We start from the raw sequence: 24,414 nt of genomic DNA, 5'->3' as shown, positions 1-24,414 counted from the left end.
GGTACACCACAAAGGGGTGTTTCACTATGTGCTCAAAATCTGCCACTCCAGTTTGTGGAAATGCCAGGTCAATTGAAGGAAAGTGTCAGCATCTCCCTTCCCCCCCCCCCCAACTCTTTCTTGTCTTCCACTGGTATCATGTGATTTAAAGGGATGGTACAGTATTGGCGGAGATGAGAATTGGGCTTTTAACTTTTTGCGAGATACCAAGAAAATACTTATGATATAGTACAGAGCATACCATTTTAAGAGCAATTCAAAAGTCTATTTGATGAAAATCGGGTTTGGAATGATTGAAACATCCAAAAACAAAGTAAAACAAAGCGATCGTAATAAAGTGTGGGTCCCACACTTTATTAGAATTGCTATTTTTTGGATATCTCAGCCATTTCAAAAACAATTTTCATCAAATAAACGTTGAATTCCTCATAGAAATAAACGTTCAATTCCTCATAGAATTACATGCTCTTTCATATTTCATAAGAGGTTTCTCATCATCTCACCAAAAAATGTTAGAAACCTGAATTAGGTCTCAACCGAAATGATACGATCCTTAAAGGGATGGTATACTATAGTTTGGTCAAGATGGGGCTCCAAGTTTCCAACTTTTTAATGAGAGATAATGAGAAACTTCTTATGAAAGATGTTAAAGCGTATAATACTACAAGAAATTCAGAGTTTCAAATTCATGAAATTCTTCCGTCGAGATGTTTTCATTGCAACTGATTGACACATAGCCCTACATCGACGTAAATAAGCACTGAATTGATCAGTGTTTTGGTAGTAGCCATGATAAAAAAAAATCATGGTGGCATAGCTTCTACCAAAGCACTGATCAATTCTGCTTATTTACGTCGATGTAGGGCAATTTGTCAATCAGTTGCAATGAATTCAGAGTTATTTGATGAAAATTAATTTTGAAATTGCTGAGATATCCTAAGCAAAGCAATCCTAATTAAAGGTGGTAGCCACCTCTTCTTACAATCATTTTGTTTTACTTTGAATTTGGATACCATTTCAAAACCGATTCTCATCAAATAAACTTTGATTTCCTCAGGACTAGAATTGTATGGTCTTTAAAATTTCATAGAGTGGTATTTAAGTATCTCTCCATAAGTTAAAAGCTTAATCCTCACCTCAACCAATACTGAACCACCCTGTGAAGGGCAACTTGCCCAAAACGTATGATAATGTGGATTTAAGTCTGCAGAAATGTTGCGACACGTCAGTGAAGTTTGTGGAAAGTCAAACAATCCATTCCAAAGTTATGAATTGTATAAAGTTCTGGTTAAATCTACGTGTACAAGTCATCATTGTTATACAATATGGCTGCAATAGTGTGTGATGGCATGTCACTTTAGTGGAATGATACATGTGTATAAGGAAAATATAAAGAGAATTCTGATATTTTTATTTGTCTAGCATTATGTTAGAGCACTTGACTAACCTCTGAAACATTTGTCAGTAACAAGTCCCACATGTAAAGTGTTTTGTGTTGTTTGTTTGTTTTTTAAGGAGGTGGGGGAGGGGAGAGGGGTAAGGGTAAGGATTATTCTCTGCTGATTTAAGAAATTAAATGATGAAATATCAATCATTGTATGTATGGTTATTCCATATATTTTAGGACGATGGACTTAACAGAATTGCTACTATGTATTCATCTATTTGGGGGACAAAATTGTTTTATACGACCACAAATTGTGCCTCTAATTTCTGCCCATGAAATGCAAACACGTGCAAAAGTCTGGAAATAGCAACTTATAAAAGATGTAGAATAATCCATTGTGACTTTCTATCTGAAGAAGAAGGCAGAATAGAGCAAGTTTTTTGGGGGAGGTTATGCAAAATAAGATCACTTTTAGCTGTGTTCTGATGGATTATACATTTGTATCTGTCAGTTTCAAACACCACATTCAGATCTGGCATGTGGGCATGTGTTGTTACATGAACTCGCTTTCATCAAGAGCTCATAATCTGGCATGTGGGCATGTGTTGACAGTTGTTTAATCAACTCACTTTCATCAAAAGCTCACATAAGCTGTTTAAAGTGAGCCAGAGATGTTAGTTCAAGTTTAAATAAAGCTATGCACAATTGATTGTTTGATATATATGCATGTCGCATGCCTTTGGCAGCAAAGACCAAGGTTTCCTCTTTTCTTTTCTTTTTTATTATCCAGTTAAAACACAACATGATTTGCCAAATATAGTATGCAATGAAGATGAAATTTGAGTTTCAGTTTTAATTTTTATCTCAAAGTGCAACTTTTAGTTACTCTGTACACAGGGGAGGTTTCATTTTAGCTTTAGGTCATTGGAAAGGCTTACACTTCGATTTCGACACTTGACATTTGATTCATGTGTTTACTCCCTTGAAATATTGTGTATTTGCAAGCTATGACAATGATTTTCTAAGCTGCATGTGGTGACAGAAGTCAATGTCTCAGTGCAACTCGATCAGATTGTTTCTTACAATTGTGACTTGCGACCATAAATAATACTTGGCTTTTGAATCTTAAGTAAAATGATGTGATGGCGGAGAAAAGTGAACTCGGTCCAGAATGTGACTTATCATCTTCCCAAAGTGCACTTAAAGTGAGAGTTGCCCCCAATAGCAGTTGTGTTTTATTGCTGCTGTTAATCAAGTGAGTGAACGAAAGTAGTGCGAGCATGGGTCAGCCAAGGCCACAAAATGTTTCAACATCAATGATTTCCTGTTTCAAAACTCCACAAAGCGCTGCCTTGGTCACATGTCTGTGATGTCATCTTAGAATGCCTGCCATTTATTTCATACATTGTGAATCAATCACATGGCTTTTCACCATGTATGCAATTTGCATGAAGGGTTACATGTTATTTTGTGTTGTTGTTGAGGATGTTATGTAAAATAATGTTTGCAAGCAGTGCTGAGTTAGAAAGTAATCTTTCCTTCATTTCACTCTGACAGTTTTTTTTTTTTTTTTGGGGGGGGGGGGGTGGTAACATTTACATTAGCATTTATAGAGTGTCATTGAATAAATGTGAACTTCAAAGTACATGTATTGCTACAATTTAAGATATCTGTCTGTCATAGATTTCAGATGATTTAGAGTATTCCTGTGTTAACGAGCATGGTTATAATGAAATTCCAGTTAAAAAAAAAATAAATAATAATAATAATAATAATAATTCGGCTGCAACATTATCCTGTCTATGTTTTTTATTTATTTTTTCGGTTGTAACAAAATTTCGATGTAACGAAAGAAAACTACTGGTCCCAAAGACTTTGTTATAACGGGAGTCCACTGTAGGCTACATGGTATCTGTGTTGCACATAGCACAAACTGAAGTGGTAGGGTGTATCTTTATAATCTATTTTTATATTTATGGGGGATCGGAGTGGGATGAGGTTAAGGACTTCACTGTCAGTGTGTTATAAAACACTCTACCTTGATTGAAATCTTTCCCTGTCAGTTATGTCCTCCGACCCCACCCGTTCACCTTAAATGAGAATATAACACATCAGAATCATCTGCTCATCGTCAAAATGTATTCAATTTCTTTCATACATATGATTAGCATTGTGTATAGCGAATTCATGGATTGCTCTAGCCTTGATGCAGAAGATTTTGTAATGCAAAAAGTACTCATGATAAATATTATCAGTGTGTGTGCCATGTTTTTTATACCTAATTCTTTCTATTTACGAAAAGAAAATGATAGTGTGAAAATAAATGTAATATATTTGCGTCTTGAATGGTACTTTTTTTGTGTATGCATGGCCTGGCTGTATGGTATGTTTGACTGTAAGAAATACAAATAGTTTGTACAAATTAGTAGTGCACTACAGTTGGCCAGTTGTAAATATTTGCAAACTATGAATAACTATATTTGCCAGTGTGCAACATGAACAGTGAATGAATGTTATGCATTTTGTCGATCATTCAATATGTCATTCAATGTTCTTCAGGGAAATCAAGTGGTATGAGCATGTAACTGTACTGAAAGTAAATGATTTTTTATTCCCAGTTGGATGAAATGATGGTGGACTATTAAGTTCAAGGTCAAATGTCACTTACCTTTGACTTAAAAAAAAAAAAATCATTTGCTAGTTGTAACATCAGCTGGTAATGTCCAGTGGCAAAGTTCAAGGTCAAATGTCAATGACCTGTGACTAAAAATTTCATTTGCTAGTCATAACTTTAGCTAGGAATGTCCAGTGACAAAAATTATTTGGTGAGATGGATGAAAGTTATACTTTTTGCGTGAAGTGATACAACTGTAGGAGCATTAGCTCAAAGCCGAATTAAGTGTCAATACTTCTAATTACAGATTTCATTTTTTAGCCATCACATCAATTTGAACTGGCTCTTGGCTATATGATGTGATAAGAAGAATACAAACAAATATACAATTTCATTGTACTTGCATAGCTGAAATGGTGGTGGGGGGGGGGGGGGGGGGTGTCAAGGCTAAAGTTCACCAAAATTTATAGCTCATACCTGTAGTATGATTTTGTCATCTTTGCCACTAGGAAAGTCTGGTGACAATGTCATTTCGTGCAATGCATAGCAGTGAACTAGAGTGATATATCCTTTGGTGCAAGTGAGAGTAAGGGTCAATCCTCAAGGTTATTGTAACGGTCTAGATCAATGAACTCTAAATGTATATAAAGGGCCATACTTCTGGCAAAGTACATTAAACCAGGCGATAAACGGTGTCCACTCTTGTTAACATTCACATGTAAATTGTTGCTGCTTACATTGTTACCTTTGACATCTTGACCCATGTCACATATCTGTGACATTTTTACACCTCCACGACTTTACCTCTGATATCAAAATAATACAGATGATGGTGTTTTTGTGTGCTTGTTTATGTATCTATGGCTGACTATCTTTTACCTGATACATAATTCTACCCCTGGCCTCGTCAGCTCGTTTAGAAATATGACATTTTACCTACACCACCCAAGGGTTCAAAGTTGTTGTTTTTTAAGTATCCATTTAGATAGATATTTATTGGAGGTTGCTGAAGGAAGAAAAAAAAAGTAGCAACTCCAGGCCTACAGTATGCTTTATATTTTGTTTTTGTTTTCAGTGATCTCTTTATTAATTCCATTTCCTTTGGAAAATATAACAATTCAAAAAAAAATACATACATTCTACATTATATGTTGAATCTACCTATGCACACACACACACACACACACACACACACACACACACAAACACACACAAACACACATTATAAAGCGGAGCTCCTAGCTTATCGTCAGCAGTATGACACCTTTTTTATATCAAGTTTATGCTGGCTTTTAGTGTATGCGAACATGCAGATCAGAATCTCTTTGTTATGAAGTGATAAGCTCAAAATAATAATCTGAGCGTGCCGTTAAATTGCAAGGTGTCTGATGCGATGCATTATTGTGGTGCATGTACTGACAGACCATCGCAGAGCGTGAAGAAAGCCTCACCGATGCTGGCGTGAGCTCTTAAAAAGTCGGTGCCCTAGTTCATTTGCATACCTCGGGGAAAATGAAAACATTGTGCGGCATGAAAATCTTTGACAGTTCAACACAGGCGAGTTGCGCAGCAGGGTGAACTGGGGTAGATTCTAATGTAGTGATACTCATCTCAGATGCCGCGCTGTGAGAATTTGTGGTCCGCTTTAATGATTCACTACAACAATGGGGAATAATGACAAGATTTGTTCAATCATTTGTCCTCTGAATGATGGAATGTTCAAATACGCACTTTTTTTCCAGCATTTCTTTCTTTATTCAAATTTCCTTCAATTAATGTTTTAAACAATTCCATAATCCGATATTACTATGTACAGTAACAAAATCACAGACTTTGACCCTAACACAACCATATAGCTATTAATTTTTTTTTTTTAGATACACCAAAATTATAAACATACACAGACACACGCACACCAATCTGTTGGAATAATTATACTCACTAGCATTCAGAAATCACACATATTGCTGGCATCGATATGATATGACATGAATTCATTTGCACTTTGTTCAAAGACTTTCAGCGGGTGCTGATTTACAAAATGATCCAATACATATTAGGCCTGCAAATATGCAGTTCATTTATGTAATACAAATATAAAATTCACAATAAATGCTTCCAACACATCACAATCATTTGCAAAGCCAATCATGTTGCAGTACAGAATAACAAAGGAATAAAAACAAAGATCCTACTGACAAAGAAAACATGATCGAGAGCCTATTAAAAACACAGTCTGGCAAGCACAAACATTGAGTTTACACTGATTTGACACTTCAACTAAAAGCAAATAAATTGACCAAGCAAATGTTAAACAAAAATAGTTACATATTTGTATAATAGTCAACAAACCGGCATCTTAAAAATTCAGTCCTTAGTAACTTTGGCAAGAGTATCTGAGAATCATAATCCGTCGCATTTTTAGGAACACAGTTCATTTGGATAAATAATATATCAGCATATTTCTACGTGTATGGTTTTAAAAAGCAAGACAATTTTTATCTTCTTCCAACGTTGTAATCAACCGGATATGCATTTCATTTGTGAAATAATATGCTTGATTGAATATCATTCCCGCATCTCGCAAGGATATGTGTGTGTGTGTGTGTGGGGGGGGGGGGTGGTGGAGTGTGGGATAATCTAAAGATATTCCACACATACATGTTGCATAATATGACTGTAAAACAGTGCATTTCTGTGTAATAGGAACATCGTATAGCATATTCCGTGATATTCCACACCGGAACGATACGTCCAATTTTTTGGTTAACTGGACAAAAAAAAAAAAAAATAATAAAAAATAATAATAATAATAATAAATCACATACATGTAAGTTACGGACGCGCCTGATTATGCAATAGCGCCACCTTTCAACGAAAACTAGCACTTGAGTCTTTGCAAAATATGCGTCATTCATACTTTATTCCGCTTTACGAGTATCATTATCATGCTTGAATACAATCTGATAGTTTGCGAACTATACTCAATGTTGTCGGGATAAAATCTTTAAGCTGTGTTTAGACACATTGACCTCAGTAAAAACGCTTGATAAGATGTTGGTGTTGTTTTTTTTCCCTCTCCTTTGCTTTTTTTTTGGGGGGGGGGGGAGGGGAGGAAAATTACGCTAGGGAGCCCGTCTTACTGCTTCTGGTGGGGTTCGGGGGCAACGCGGGACTGGGGGGGGGGGTGAATAGGGGGCAAAGTTCTTGGTTTAGCAGGTTTGAAAGCTTCTCTCATTTCTGTTTTGGCGAAAAGCGTTTTAGTCTTTATTGCAACCAAAATAATGTGCGCCCTCCCCGATTCCGCGTCCGATGCATATTCCAAACAGGGAAGAAAACGATGTTTGTAATGTTGATACTACAAGAATTTAGTATTCTCACATCCATGCTTAGCCGGAGAAGGGATCACGATGAAATAGCGTGTTGTGAACGTATTTGACGGCGAATAGAAATTGAGATGCATCCTAGTGAAGCCATCGTCAACCTGATATTCAACTGTATTTGCTGTGCCCAAGCCGATGCTTTGCAGCACAAATATTTTTGATCAAAATTATAGTATCATATTGTATATAGACATACACAATCAATTTGTACTCGAAAGCCGTGATACAAAGTGCAGTCAAGTAATTATCAACGTTTCGGCACAAAGTATATGAATATACTTTTTAAAAATAAATTAGCGTGAAATGAGTATTGGCTCTAGCCTGCGATGTACAAGCATTGACGAATTCACTTTGATATGTCTTTGCATTCTAATACGTAACAATTTTGACTGTGCTTCGAAATTGGGAGAAAAAGCGGAATGTCAAAATGGATCTTAGTAGCCAACCGTGGTCTTTTGAATCACATCTTAGGTCTATAGTGATTAAAAAAAAAAAAAAACTAAATTAAATACTATGACGTGATTAACAGTCAAAAAGGTGTCCAGAATCGAACTGGACCAACTGTATACAAGATGCTTTCAAGCGCATTCGACCTCTTCGCGTTCGTCTTCAGACACACGAGTTTTCTGGATTATATTCTGCTTCATACAAAGATGACTAGTTAATATTGGACAATACGACGGGTGTTCCCATATACAGTGCGTATCAAAATAAACGCAACAAGATTTAATTTCGAATTTGAGAAAATTGTGTGAACTTTACACCAAATTGAGTTGCAACATCTTAAAGCCACATATCTCCTCTTTCCAATGATATCTTATTTATTCTTACACGGTCATGGATGGCTGAGTAATCATTCTTTTTGGACAATGGGTCAAATTGGACTTGGACCAAGTTTCAGTTTCTGTATTTAACTATGACGTCGATTTTCGTATAGAAAAGCTGAATGTCTGGGCTGGACTTTGTGGAAACGGTTTGCTCCTAGGGCGCTTCTTCTTTGTAAACAACATGAACGGAAATGGATACTTACAAATCTTAAATGAAAATGTGATTCCTGAATTAATGGAAAATTTTTCTGTGCAACAAAGGGGTGTGTTCAGATACCTATGGTGGGAACAGGATGGCGCACCAGCCCATCGACTAGTTGCAGTAAGAAACAGATTGGCTGAGGTATTTGGAAATTGGGTGATTGCCTTGTATCATGATGTGGAGTGGCCACCACGATCTCCGGATCTGACTTGTGACTTTTTTCTTGGGGGTTATCTCAGGAGCAAAGCGTTCATTACCCCTCCACCTGACATTGCAACTTTGAGACAAAGAATTCACTGATGAGTTTGAAGCTCTAAGCCACCAAGCCCCAATGATTCGCAGGGCTGTGCGTGAGATGGAGAAAAGAGCTATCTCTGTGTGGAAAGGAATGGTGGCCATGTTGAGGGGCATGGAATGTAATGTTAAAAAGAGATAATTGTATCCGAAAGAAGACAATGGTAAGTTGCGATCATTAATTTCATCAATTTCATTAGTTGCGATCATTAATTTCATTAAAATTGATTTCAGTATTCCACTTGTTTAGTTAATTTCTAATAAGGTACATTGATTCTTGCAATACCTAAACTTGGTCCCAAGTCCAATTTGACCCACTGTCCAAAAAGAATGATTACTCAGCCATCCATGACCGTGTAAGAATCGATAAGATGTCATTGGAAAGAAGAGATATGTGGCTTTAAGATGTTGCTACTCACTTTGTGTAAAGTTAACACAATCTTCACAAATTTGAAATCAAATCTTGTTGCGGTCTTTTTGATACGCACTGTATATACGAGCTCTCCCTCACACACACACACACACACACACACACACACACACATCTGTATATTTATTAAAACAAATGCGCACATCCAGAAGCACTAGCTCCACCCGTCCTACTTATGCCCCAAGTGTTATTGTCCTGAATTGCAATATAGAAAACAACAAAAAGAAAGAAGAGGAAAAACGCTGCAAGCGTCTTACGAGGGTGCCAAGAAATTATTGGCCAGAAGTGCTCACAACTCCGCCCCTTCTAGAAATCGAACCAATCAGGGCATTTTAAATCACGTGCTGGTGCGCCATTGGACACAAGTGTCGTGGAGTGATTCAAGCGCACGAATGCGGACAACCTGTGCCTTGACACTCACTATTCACGGAGATGTGATATCCATTACACAAGACTAGTGTATACGTTGAAGGTGATGAGAAAACCTGCGGCGGTTAGTTAAAAAAAAAAAAAAAAATAGTACCTCAAGAATTGGCAGTAGCCAATGTTACGACCGCTCATTACACGTATAATATTCATACAATGTGTACATGTACATGTCATAAATATTATAAATATTATTTTGTTTCAGTTAAACCGTGAAGTAACTTCAGATACGTTACATGTATGAATCTCGCACCCCATTGACATCTAGATTTCAAACTGATTAAAAGACGTATAGTCATACTGAAAATAAAAATGAAAAATACAGTACGAAGGTAGGTCATATGTTACCTCTTACAATTTTAATCCTTAGACCAAAGCATTACAGATTTAGCCGCTGGGAAAATGATGCTCGCCAAGACGTTAAGACTAACTAAAGAGCGATCGAATCAAAAGTCGCTTTACTGACGGACCATTGAGCACATCCAACCTGACTGGGTTTTTTTTTTTTGTGTGTTTTTTTTTTTTTTTTTCGTTTGCGGTTTACATTCGTTGCATGCTTATCAATTCAAGAAACAGCAAGTTTGATTCCAACAAAAGCGAAAAACGAAGTCATGTGGTGATGTGAAATGAAATCATTTTCTTTCCACCGATTTGGCTCTCCGCTAGCCGCCAGCTCGTATCGATAATTTATGCCCGGGTCTGAGAACTTCTGACATTGCTCGTTTGCTGATCGTGCCTTTTCGCCGCAAGCCGACTAGCGAATTAAGGGGGTCACATGAACGAAAAAAAAAAAGAAAGAAAAGATAAAACAAGACAGGGGAAAAAAAACCTCTAACTTTCGACCTCTGACGTAGCATTGCTGAGTGACAAATCAGTTGCCCTGAGTTTTCTCGCTATTCAGAAACCCTTCCTTGCCCCCCCCCCCTCGCTTTTTTACTCTAACGTCTCTCCTCTCTCTTTCTCGGTGATTTTGTTTTTGTTTTTGTTTTTTTACTTGTCTTTCTCTCTTCGCTAGGGCCGTAAATACGCAGCTCTCTAACCCGTAAGCCAACAGCAGGTCAAAGCTCACAGCACAGCGAGCGATGTCACTGAGTACAAACTGGTACGGAGAGGGCATAGTCTCAGCGACCAGTTTACCTGTTGATTCGATACTTTCTCATCGTTCAGAAACGCGAATATTTATCAAGTGACTGGGGAGCTGAATCTACGCGCAGCCTATCCAACATGTGACTCCACATGGACAGTGTACACAATCACACAGAGACGCACCGCCTGGAAGAAAAAAAAAACAGTAACAACGCTAACTTATCAGCCTTGGTATTTAAACGCCTGGCTGCATCTGGTTCATCAAACTGAAGGGATTGAATCGCTCATGCAGTGTAGCGGTTCTCTGAGATATTTGGTCCTATTTCGGTGGAACAGCGGCTACCCATGCGATGCTAACAATCCTGCCCAGATTCGTAGCATTGGGTGAGATTTTTATTTCACTAATTAGCCTGCATTTTACGCACTGTAAGATCAATTTCACTTTTCAGCTCGCATTTCCCATTATAACCAAGGGAACACTGATAAATTGTATTGACCTGTATGGCCGAAACTCTTGTTATTGTTCTTGTTGTTCTGTGTTACTATCAATTTCACGTGTTCTCTCCTTTCTAATTCTATCCACAGTACACCACAACAATTACTGGTCTGTGTATCAGCTTGCTTCTCCGGGCTCGGAGTTGGAGATACACTGACGCTCTCCGCCGATCGGGCCAGAGGTAAATCAAACACCAGACAAGTTTATTCTGAATTCACAAGTGTGTTTATACAGTCGCGAGACAGACAGGAAAATTTGCATTCATTGCCTCACTTTTGCTTGTGCAGTCGACAATGCTCGATTACTACCGCACGCAGTCCAGTCTTGAACGCGAAAGCTGGACGCTGCAACGATTGAATTCTACCGGCGGAGCTGACGACGAGATGGATTCAACGAGCACGAGTTCGATGTCCGACATTGATATGAGCGACCATTCCAGCCCCCTGAATTCGACTAGCGATGACGATTTGTTTCTCGATTACCTCTTCTCTCGTGGCATCGTAGACTCTTCGGACGTGTCGCCATCAGTCCATGACAGTGATATGAACTCGAATACATGTTTTGTGTTGCCTCCAGCCCACGCAACAGCCCCTCACCCACGTCCGTCCATGAACCAGGAGTGCCAAGCTGGGGGTAACATATGCCAGCTCGCCGATGCTATGATAAGCAACGACGCGTCCCTCTTGGCAAACCTGACCGAGGCTTCCGATATGTGCACTCCCTTGTTGGGCCAGACTGACACAATTCTGGACGAGCTGCTAAAATCAACCACCACAGACGATCTTGCAGGACTATGCGGCAGCATATTGAGCGACCTTGACAATGGTAACGTGCTGCACACGGATGCCGACAACCAGCTCGTCAGTGGGGGCCTTAGTGCGTTGCCTCTGATATCGCAAGATCCTTTCCTCGACAATGCAACCATCCCTTCTCATCTCGATTCGTTTGGCAACCAATCAACCCAGAACCTCTCTTCACAACATCCGAGCCTCATGCACAACTATGCTGCCAGTCAGCTGACGCTAGGAAAAACCCAGCAACCTGCCGCTGACCACTGCAGGACTTTCTTTACGTCTGGCTGCAACAGCCGACTTCAGTTGACTTCTGAAAACCCTCTCCTCCCAGTAGGTGGGGATGGACAAAAGAACGGCTCGGACCGAGCCATTTTGCCCCTTCTGGTGTCCGCATTACACACATTCCTATGTCCAAATCCAACGCCAACAACAACAAGCGAGGATCGCAAACGCAAAGCGCCTTGAACGTCTCGAACCCACCGGCCAACTCGACGTCAAACTCGACGTCGACCTCTACCCCCACGTTAAAATCCGGACGAGGACGAGGACGTGGACACGGCAACAAGATTGCTGATGAACTCAAGATTCACAAGTGCTCGTACCCGAACTGCGGTAAAATGTATTCAAAGAGCTCTCACCTCAAGGCACACCTTCGACGGCATACCGGTGAGAAAACGTTCATTTGTACCTGGGAAGGATGCAAGTGGCGCTTCTCGCGTTCGGACGAGTTGGCGCGCCACAAGCGTTCGCATTCGGAATCAAACCTTACAAATGCACCATCTGCGAGAAGAGGTTCTCGCGCTCTGACCACCTGTCGAAGCACATCAAAGTGCACGCTAATGGTGTCCCGCGAGGGATGAGGAACAGTCACAATTTGTTGCTAGTAAGTGACGGTAAATCAGGTATCGAATTATATTTATATGACTGGGATAAATGCCGATTGCCTACTCAGCTTACAGGGAAATCATTACATTATTCACAGTGAAGGAAAAGTTCTTATTGATAATTAATGAAAGGAAGAGAAAACGGACACTCAAGATGATAATTATATTACTTCATGTACACAGGCTTCCAAATAGCATCTTGGTGTGCTGGACACTGTGGAAGCGTGGTCACTTGATTTTCAAACGGCTGGGAAAAGCCTAGGGCCAGGGTGCTTGATGGATTAATATTGCGGTTTTAATGAAGCCAAACGTCAAGTTGCATATCACATCATAAAGATCCTTGGTACGAATTGTTCTTGCTGTTATTTATCTGTTTGATTTTGTGGAGATTTTGTCTTAATACGTAATACCGCGTGAACCTCCAGTAACACTACCTTAATCAAGTTATCTGTCGATCCTTACGCAACCAGTGGTATTAACGAGTTTGTACTACCTCCTTTAGGTACCCTATCAGTAAATCGTTGGCAAATATTCATCACTACTTTGTAAATCTTGAAGCGAGACCTTTAAGTGGATGGTCGGGTGGTGTGCAGAGACCAGAGCTTATAGGTAAACACGATGCGATTGACATAGTTGGAGCGATCTGGGATTCGTTATCGGCAACCTCGCAGGTCTGGAAGAATAAAACATCACGGTGTTATCACTTGTTCACACACCCAACTGCATATCAAATAGTTCACTCTTCATAATACCTCGAGAACCGTTCCATGCAAAAGCAATGGCGAGAAGAGACGACAGAGAAGAAGGTGTCAAATCGTATATGCAAGAACCTCGCTGGAAGAAGTGTTCTGAATAACGCTCAACGTCTGTTTGCCCCTGACGCTGGTCTTAACGTTCATTTACCAGGGGCTTCAGCGCATATTGATGTTTAATGCGTATACATGTTACTTAAGTTTTGTAACCTATACAATCCAGGCTAGCTGATATATTTTATGCTTGAGATGATAATCAAAGTGTAAGGACAGAATATATTTCCAACGTGACATATCTCGTGATGGAATCAATACATTGTGCAACATTGAGATCAGTTGATGGCAAGTTTGATATGTTCAATATTTTCCCCCCAGATGTTAAATCACTTCCGTGATAGAATGTCTTGAACGTCAACTATAAGAGTCTATTTATCTAATGTTCCAAATCACTTCTTTTGTCGGAATTGTTGATATCTCTTCGTTGAGTGATAAATCATGCAAATTGAATTCTTCTTTTTTGTAACTTATTGAAAAGAAATTTAAAAACTTCAAATTAGAAGAAAATGTTGACATGAATTTGCAATGACCTTTGAATACTGTTAATCTATAGCTGATGTTCTAGTCGTGATGTAACCGTTTTCTGTGCCTCCTGACCGAATGCTGTCTTTTGAATTTTTCAATTCATACAACAATCCGTCACAAGAGGCATACTCCAAATCTGATACCTTTGTGGATGCAATAATTGCAGGAGGAAACCAAGAAGAAATTTTCAAATTGTGGCCTCGGCTTCTCATTGTACATTTTACGTTTAAAAGGGAATCTGCTGTGTATATAGGATGACAATAATACACCTTGCCCGTTACATAGTGACAGTAGTTTGCTGCTCACCATAAGTGCCGGCATTTTGATAGTATCGATGGGTATAACGTGAAGCAATTTTACTCTGACTGAAAATGCCTTAATCGTGATGGCATGTACATACTCCATACGGCCTTGGCACTAATACTATTTTGTACTAAAGATGGTCAAAATGTCGCGTTTTTCAGTACTGTCGTTGAGACGTATACGGTGCTACTTCATGTACTTTAAAAAAAAAAAGATATGTTGTTGGCGTTATGAGAGATGTAACAATGATATTGCATCAGCTGTTTCCCCACAAGTTCTATGTCATGCGCCTTCTTTGTCATTGTGTTCCACAAATGGCGGTCATACTTAATTTAGATGTACAATTAGTTTTTAATGGGTTCGTTTGCTCAGTCGAGTTTCGAGTAAGAGAAGAAAAAACAGCTCCGGGAAAGAATACAATAAGATCATTCATTCAGTACGATTTGGTCGAGAACCCCCTCCCCCCCCCCCCCCCCATTCGATTATACAATTACAATATTCCACTGTAAACCAACAATTCGATTGGTATTTGATATCAGGAACTCACTCACAAAACAAAGGCATTATGAACAATACCAGGCAAGACCGAATTCGATATGGTTTTGGTAAATAGTTTTGTGGAAAATGTATTGTTGTGGGACGAGAATTTCAATATTGACATTCCCATCAAGTTTCGTCAGTCCTCCTTAGTCTTGTGTCATGAAATTTGTTTTCATGAACTCTGAATTTTTTCTCAGCGGGTGTTTCCTGAAACGATGTTCTGGGTGAGTTTAAGCATTACATGAAGCAGTCCTCAATCATGTACTGTAGTCAATCACAATAACTAAATGTGCGGTGAAAACCAGATTCGAAAGATTTGCTCTTCCTCGTACAGGAGGACGTGGTTTGTTCAGTTTTCAGTAAGTTTCTAAGGGTGAACCAGTATTCGAAATTCAACCTGTTTGGAGAAAAAAAAAATAAGGTATTTCCATCGCGGTTTCTATTTTTGACTACATGATCAAATATTGAAGTTTCAGGGGACCGAGAGCTGGATCAATCGCTTGCCTAATTGGCGACGGTTGCTGCATTGCTTTCTCAAACGTATAGATATAACTTATGATAAATACATGTCTGCTTCGACTCTGTATAAAGTAGAACGCGCGCTACTATTAGATAAGTTGATCTGTCACGAGTCATTTTCAACCAAACAGAATAGACATACACTGTGTCGCTTTTTACCATATCCGTAACCACGGCAATACTCTTTAACCCTTAAGTCTCCTGTCAAATATCTCCCGTAGTAATTCTTGTCATATTTATCTTGCCCTGTACTCTTAGACTTCTCTTCCAATGCAAATCCTTTTCTAAAATGCAACCTTTTCAATGGTACACACTCAATGCAATTTCAATTCCTCGTTTCCGTACACAAAATGAAGAAAAAATACAACAGTGCAGTTGTTGAACGATCCCCACATAACTTCTTGCTTATGATGCATAAAAAAGCAGTATTACATGTGAACTTGGATTTGAATAATTCATGACCATATCCCCCTTTTTGATGAAGCCCCTGGAGCGATGGTACACGAAGATAAATACCTTGAAAAATCAGTTTTTCTTTTCAGAGTATCTTTCGCAGATTTGCAATGATAGCTTCAGCGTCACAGGCGAAAGCTAGATCGTTTGGGTGTTCATGAAACTTTCATGAGTTGTGCGAATATGTCACCACTCCAAGTCACCTTGTATAAGAGTATATATATTGTATAGATCGTGCGATAAATATTGCTGTACGTGCTTTGATTTCAATGCTGCTCATTTTGTTCGTAATATAAGATTTGTTTTACAGGAGCAGCATTCCGCTCCCCAGTATTTCTCACAACCATTTTCCAAAAAGTGAACTGCCGGATAATGTTCTACATCATGTTTATTCCAGTTATCACACCCAAAGTTAACATAGATAAGGACGAACGAAATCTCATAAAAGAGGAAAATGATAAGTCGAGGAGCCTATGTTAACATTGTAGACAGTACTTGATATGAACGCAACAAACCCGGTTTAATATCTGCTGAACGTGTGTGTTCGCTCAAATTGCGGTGGCGTACAATACTCTACCTCTGTTTTCTCTCAGTCACCTCTCCTTTTGCGAACTTTGCCACACATATCACGCGAGTTTGCCTCTAGAGATAGTGGTGAGCTTAGAAGCAGCATCGGACGAAATCCCAGTACGGATATTATTGCTATCTTTGTCAACAAAACCTCCTTTTTTTTCAAATCTCAGACTCGCCAAAACATGTTAGACGCTTTGTTGTCACTCCGCATGACATGGAGTAAACGTGTACATACTGTTACACAGACCATCATCTTCAGGTTGTCGTGATACACATGGTGTATGAGGTTCATGACGCCGAAACATGACACGGCAATATAATGCTTTGAAATGGTAACCGAAATGATAATGAAGCGTGAAACCATTATCGTGAGAGAGATCTACCTGTCGCCACGTGATTCTGTTGTCAATTCATGTCGGTGCTCATTCTGGTTCATCCGCAAGATAGCCCGTTACCCTTTGAATCTAGGTAGGATTTTTCGTAATGCATATTCCGCAGACATGTATAGCTGCATGGAGTCACATCAGAATAGTGGCGGATCATTAGTAATGTATAGGAGGCTGAAATGCCTTTCAGTGGTCACAGTTTCTAGAGTTACATGTACTTTCAAGTTTTATGGTGAGGAGATTGTAATTTTTGGCCTTTTGGAAGCGTTCTTTAAACTTCTTAGTCACTGGTTGCCCTTACTTATGACAGTTATTACAAAAACGGCTTGCAGATTGTATGCCGCAAGGCACGTCGTGTGTAATGTAACAAGCCTGTCAAAATTTGATGTGTTGCATATCGATATTCACCCCCATTTGCTTGTTTTTTAAATTGTGGTCTGCGCTCTCGCTTTAATTTCGTGATTGATGCTATACAGTGAATGCGCAAACGCAGATTATTTTAAATGTATATAATGCGTGAACATAGTACTTGAAATAAATGAAAGTGTTTGGGGGGGGGGGAGTGTGATGATTAAAAACATGAATCTTTTAAATAAATAAATGAGAAGCGCATCCCGACAGCATAATGCCTGGTAGGATCTCAGGCTACATTAGGAGATAAAATTCACTTCACACTTCACTTCCAAAATCACTTCAGATTATAGTCTCTGTCCACCGCAATAATTAGCATAGTAAAGTGTACATAATTCGTTTGAACATAATGTCAATGCTGCCCATCACCACTTGAATTACAAAGAAAACGGCAGCACGGAGGGTGTCATAATGGATCTCCCCGCACAATCAGTAAATCTCCATGTATTTGTCCTAAGTGCAGTTGATAATTCCAAGCTTTGGAAAACATGCATATAATATGTCTTTATTATTATTATTATTATTATTATTATTATTATTATTATTATTATTATTATCATCATCATCATTATTATATTATAAAACAAATATTTATAAATCCCTTGCATGTGATAAACATTGATCACGAGGACTATTTTTTCTTGTATGGCCTTTGTGTTGAATGGGCTAGCAAAAAAAAAAATCTCTGGGGCTTTCGGGTCAAGAACTTTTGTCAATTTCCCGAACACCACTGGCGCAAGATTGGGTAAAGAAACCGTACGTGTATGGTATCTGAATCAAGCTGTTACTGCCAATTTATGGGAACTCTTTCTGCCAAAGCATAAAACAGAAGCGGTAATCAAATTTGCTGGAGCCTCGCTACTTTGTAGAAGCTCGAGCGTTCCAACTTATCCAAGGTTCATTGAATCGATGTATGACTGGGTCGGACACACTCCAGTAGATATGCATCCGATATTTCTTTTCTGTGAAATAGATCAAGATCAATGGACAAAGTTTTGCTCCTTTAAGAAAGAGGAGCTTATTCACATCATTGTGTAAGATTTTCAAGTGACTGTACCCAAAATCAGATGTTTCAAATCGTTATCAGTGTCAAGATGCGCATCTGGAACTTTCAGGTTTAAACTCTTCCTTTTGCGAGTGCCAAGTTTTTGTACATAATCTGTAACTCCCTTCCAAACTTGCCAAACGTAATTGTTTGTTCGTTTATGCAATACGATCACGCATCATTCAAGCTTTCTCTGTAGCATGTATGCACAACTATTATCATCTTCAAGTTTGAACAAGTCGAGGTTAACCAATGTAACCGTTGAAATGTACCTTTTATTTTGTTGAAGCAATGGCCTGCCCATTTGGTTCGAACTCTCAGCTGATGGTATACCGCAGGAAAATATATATCTATGTATCATGATGAATTCATGTAAATAGTGACAGAACATTTTAAGATGCTCGAGTCGTACAGAAAGTACTTTTTGTATATTGTGGAACAATTTTACACAGTTTACTTTTTTTTTGTTAAAGAGTTCTTATTTACATCTTTTGATGTATTTTCGTATTTTGTATATAACAAGAAAGCATATTATGACAGAAGCAAGTATATCGAAAATGTTATATGTTACAAGTATTTGGATACTAAATAAACAGTACGTTTAAAAAAAGTATTGTTGCATGTCTTCGATTGTTTTTTTTTTTTTTGTGTGTGGAAGTGCTTATTTTATTTTTCTTCGGATTATACATCATGGTATACGCATTTAAGTGATCAAAAGCATCTACTTCATTTCACTGTGAGAAGATACATCATGATGGCATTGTGATTAAATACAATGTGTGTTAGAGAAGGGGAAAGATTAAAAAACGGAAGGACCGTATAAAACAAGGCAGAAGAGGTAGATGACGAATATAGCATCGTTGGAAAGCAAGTAGTATTGTGATTGCTAGACCAGTGGCAGAAGTTTGGCGTTATTCTGTAGAGAATTCGTCGCAATAGTACAAATCGTTCTAGATTTGAACACAATATAACTTAATTTGATAACTATCACCACCTTGGAGAGCATAATGGTGGAACATCATGGTTTCTTTTATACTTTACGACCATCTTGATATATGAATAACTTGATTTTAACTTTCCACCGTTATGCATGTTCGAAGACGGAACTCTACTCCACAGTACATGTTGAAAAGTACTTGAAAGTAAAATTTGACAATAGAGTTTTGAGTAGAAAATAAAGAGAGGCGGAAAATATTAACGTCTGTCATTGTCGGCAAACAGTGAAATCATTCGTGGGCACTTTTTGGCATTGGATAATAATATGCCGCCGCGTCACGAGTGTCTATGTCGGTTTTTCATTGAAAAAATAACAGAGATTACCCTGAATCGTCCGTAATTTCACAAAAGAAGTTCATGCAAAAGTCATAATATCAAAATCAGGATATGATCGAATCCGACCGGCAAAATACCTCCTCTCTTGAATTATTCATCTCCGAAGAAGGTACTTTGTTTAGATCTGTTTTCAAACTACGGGACATTATAGGATATGACGCTCTATCAGCTCATCTGATTTTTAAATCTTAGTGCTCCAATTTTCCTCTTATAGAAACGCTGTTCAACCACAAAAATAAATGTCGTAACTGTCTAAATTTTGTCTTATTCGATTATAACTTTTACGTTAGTTTTTGCCCCTCTGATTTTGAATAGTTTGTATTAGCCCTACTCAGGAAAACCAACTTTGATAGTCACTGGAGTTCCCAATCAAATAAAACAGGGGTTAACACACAAAATATACATTTCCTATATTTCCCACTTAAATGTAATGGAGCTATCGTAATGCCCATATACAAACAATGTAAGCTGTATTTAATTCCAGGCTCATTGAGTTTTTTTTTTTTTAATTTCAATTTAAACTCTCAACTGACCAGGCCATCACATTCAATGCAGGAAATGCATGCAGTTTCAGAATTTTCCAAGCTTTTTAGCAAAGTTTTGATTAATTTTGTGTGTGTGTGTGTGTGTGTGTGTGTGTGTGTGTGTGTGTGTGTGTGTGTTATGAAATGTGGTGAAGGCGTGAGCTGGAATGCTCTAAAGCTCCGTGAAGTGTTTCATTACTATTTGTGTAGATTTACAATTCACAATGTCCTCTCTGTCAAGAGACGAAAAAGGTAGCATTTTCTTTGATAAATAAAGTTATTAAGTCAAACTGTTTTAATACTAAATTGTTAAATAACACACACACACACGTATTATAGATATATATGCGTGTGGTTGTGTGTGTGTGTTTGTGCGCGCGCATTTACAAGTACTATTGGTATCATAATGTGATGCAGTGTTATACGTTTTCTTGTTCTCTAGATGTACAGGCAGTAGTTTCGGCATCTATAGACATTTTCTCTTCCCCAATCTTAACAAAAGTCGTGTACTTTTCCCCTTTCCCATAAACAGTATGATACCTTAGAGCACAAGTCTTGTGCAGGGGTACGGAGTGTAATCTTGTATAAACCAATGATGTAGCAGTCTGTATCCTCCCCCTATATTTCTTATTGATTCACTTCCACTCAAATAATACCAAAAGTAGCAATTCAATTTGGTTTCACTGCACAAAGTAACCAAAATCAATGTCTTTAGAAGCATTTCTGCGCGTGGAATTAGAAATTAACAAAGGTTATAACTGAGACACACATTTCATTTTACGCTTACTAAGTACACAGCAAAATATTTTTCATTAATATTTATTTGATTTCTATAATTTCACATGACAAAAACATTCATCTTGAATGTATAAACACAATGTACCATCAGCAATTTTTGAGAAAAAAAAAATCAATCTGTGCATGACCCGAAATACTTACAACCTTACATTCAACACATAGACTTTCACCCACACACACACACACACACACACACACACACACACACACACACATACACTAAAATCTTTCGAAGTACTATGATCAAATTAAGGAGAACAGCAAGTGTATCACTACAAGTGTTTTTTTCAGACCTCAAAACATTTTTGCCCAGACTAAATAGGCAGAGAGCTAAACTCACGTCTTGTTATTGCTACCACTTCCGGTTACCGGTTTCCGCTTCCGGTGGTATAGTGGAAGCTCGGCATCGGAAGGAGTGAGTGAGAGTTTGGTGAATGGATCAGGGCTCGACCAGAAGTTAACCACATCCAAGTTCAGCCGCAGTAAGCCGCCAATATCCGATTGACCCATGGAATGGTTCGAATGACGCCTTGTTTGGGTATTACACATACAATCTTTCTCACAAAGTGTGTAGACCATGAGCTTAAAGGGAAGAATAACGCGTTTAGTTGGGGAGTGGATTTTCATGTTTTGCGTCCCTCATAAGCGACTTAAAATCAATGTACTCTCGCTTTGCCATCCTTTAGAATACCCTCGAAAAGGCAGTTGTCTGCTGCATGCGGCATTGCTCTATCTCACGTCAATGTCAGGTAAATCAAAGCTATGTATATCCTCATATTTGAAATTTTGATAACTGGCTCTCAAACAAAGTTGTTCTTTAGTCTGTGATGAAACAAAGGCAATTATATCATCTCGTACACATACTGGAAAATGTTCTTTTACTGGATGGCTAGACATAATCATCATAAAACGTCAGACAGATGACTTTTCGCTTTGGGTTATGACAATCCTGACTCTGATACATAATTCCATTAAGCCGCCCTTAATCGGTAGTTGATAGCGATATCAAGATGGTTTAATTTAGTCTATGAAGTATTTGCTATTGTCAAGCTCCTTTTGTCGCTTCTTTTTGAAACATGGTGACAGTGAATGAACGAAATCATAACTAACTAAACAACCAACTAGCCTATACTAAAACAATAACGCATCGGACAATGTCGGATAGGAATATAAATGAATTGATAAACGGATAGCTGAATGCACAGATATAAAAGTGTATCATGTGTGGTAACTAATTTGTCCAGTAATTTGATTCAATCATTATTAAGTGGATAGCATGCAGTCTTCGTCTTCTTCAATACGGGTATATCAATTTCTTATAGATAAAGAAGAACAATTAAAAAGAGGAAGAGAAAGAGGAGGAAGGAGAGGACGACGGTGGAGGAAGGAATGGATGTTGGGGGAGGAGAAGATGGAGGTGAACAAATAAATGGATTGACATATTTTATGAATGCGAGAAAGAAATGGACTAAACAAAGTCATGAGTGCTGCAAGTTTTGCCATTTTTCGAAACGTATATGATACTATCCATTATCTATAGGCTTATACGTTATATAACTTTCTAAGGTACTCTGAATTTATTTGAGAGAAAGAAACCCGTAAAATGTTTCGACTTTGTCACTCCACCAGGCAACAAGTCTTCGACCGGGCACTTGCTACTTATATAGGACTGTACGCTTTTATCATATCATGCAATCTAATATATATTTTTATAGGCAACCTTTGACCTTGAAAGATTGACATGTGATACGCGTCATATCTTAAACAATGAAACTTTTCCCAAGAGACAGCTTTGTGACCCAGATTTAATCGATATTAATAAATCTAACGACTATATTTGCGAAAGGCATCAGCTTATCGTAAAGTGATATGCTGTAAGTTGAGTGGGCTGTCCAAGTCATTTATAGGGGTAGATCCAATGTGACTTATCACGTTCAAACGCAAGGAAATTCCACGTATTGGTATACCATTTTCCCTTTTGAGATTCCAATCGCCACAACACACATTAATCATCCGGTCATTTCGGAGTATATACCTGTAGTTTTTGTAACTCATCAAATTCTACTGCATGGGACATTATAATTCTTTCTTTTTTTTGTGTGTGTGGGGGGGGGGGTCTGAAACTTGAATCTCTATGGCATCGGATTGGTTTGTTGGAGGGAAACGAATATGTCTCAGGGATTGAGGTGACTCGGTAAAACCACACAAACAGACATGACAAAGAAATTATGATTTGGTGATTTACTTATGCACCATACTTCAAGGCCAGAAATGTCTAGAATACCGATGCTTCACTTCTCTCATATGTTCTCACTTTTGAAGTTATCAGAGAGATGTTACCGGCTATAGCAAAATGGGACACGTAGCATAACAGCGTGTAATACTGATAACGAGATGCCAAGGGGGTATACGATTGAACCTTTTGGCAGGTGATAACACTTGGAATGTTATGATTAAATGAGTTGTCGCGAGATAAAACCCGGCCAACTATATACCAAAGGTGGAGGCGCATTACGAAGTAGCAACGCGGTATAGAATGATAGTAAGTAAGATATCAATGATTTATATCAATTAACCAATTGCAATTAACAATTGCAAGGATGGGACCATTATATCGCACAACAAACACTAGGACAGGCTGGAGGTGCATTCCTCCTCTTTCATCATTCTCCCTCTCGGGTTGAACAAAAAAAATAATGATTATTATAACGTAATAATATAAACAGAAAGAAATAACAATATAAACGAACACAGGTATAGTTAAAAACATGCAGCATAAAGTATAGACGGATGATAAGAAAAATGAATGTAAAGTACGGCATTAGCATGATTTTAAAAATGTTGCTTATAGTCCAAGGGCGCCAAATGCATGCAGTATCACGTACAAACTGCATACTTTCGGCTTCTTAGTACGAAATGGACCATTCACTTCTACAAACACACGCTGACAAATGTACTTGGAACTGTTATGAACCAAAGAGTCAGAAGTGTACATCGTTCTTAATAGTGTGATTCTAGGCAGTTACAATAATATACAATAGATGGGAACGGCTTGTCCACATTTATTATGAGATATAGGCCCAGCGCATTGATATGACTACTGGGGTTTGATTGCAGATAGCGTTATGCACTGTAGGACTCTCTGGCATCGATATCATTAGCCATATACTTCTCCTTAGCTTTCGGCCCAAGATATTCATTTGCAGAATAATGACATGTCGATCAGAGGAATGCAAATTAAATGTACGGGATTGATTCGATTCGAGTTGATTTTGGTTTAGGCCTACGTGTATGTGGACGCAAACGAAGCTGCGATGAAGCTTATTTCGTCGTGCGCATGGCAGATTGTCGTTAGCGCGCTTCCCTGCGCCTG

The 24,414-nt window shown here is 38.4% G+C and overlaps 1 protein-coding gene and 1 pseudogene across 1 annotated transcript in view; both read left to right on the top strand.

Annotated features, from left to right (window-relative positions):
* Positions 1-11,408, top strand: part of LOC140239012 (protein CFAP20DC-like) — a 72,844-nt gene extending 61,436 nt beyond the window's left edge. Inside the window, exon 20 of the mRNA XM_072318913.1 lies at positions 11,235-11,408. The gene's annotated coding sequence lies outside the window, so the exon portion shown is untranslated. The remainder of the gene's footprint in view (positions 1-11,234) is intronic.
* Positions 11,409-11,438: 30 nt separating this feature from the next.
* LOC140246386 (uncharacterized) lies at positions 11,439-12,924 on the top strand (annotated as a pseudogene).
* The last annotated feature ends 11,490 nt before the right edge of the window (positions 12,925-24,414 follow it).

The sequence above is a fragment of the Diadema setosum genome, chromosome 2, assembly GCF_964275005.1.
Source record: "Diadema setosum chromosome 2, eeDiaSeto1, whole genome shotgun sequence".
Taxonomy (NCBI): Eukaryota; Metazoa; Echinodermata; class Echinoidea; order Diadematoida; family Diadematidae; genus Diadema; species Diadema setosum.
Note: the sequence above shows the minus strand (reverse complement) of the source record. Positions and strands in the feature narration are given on the sequence as shown.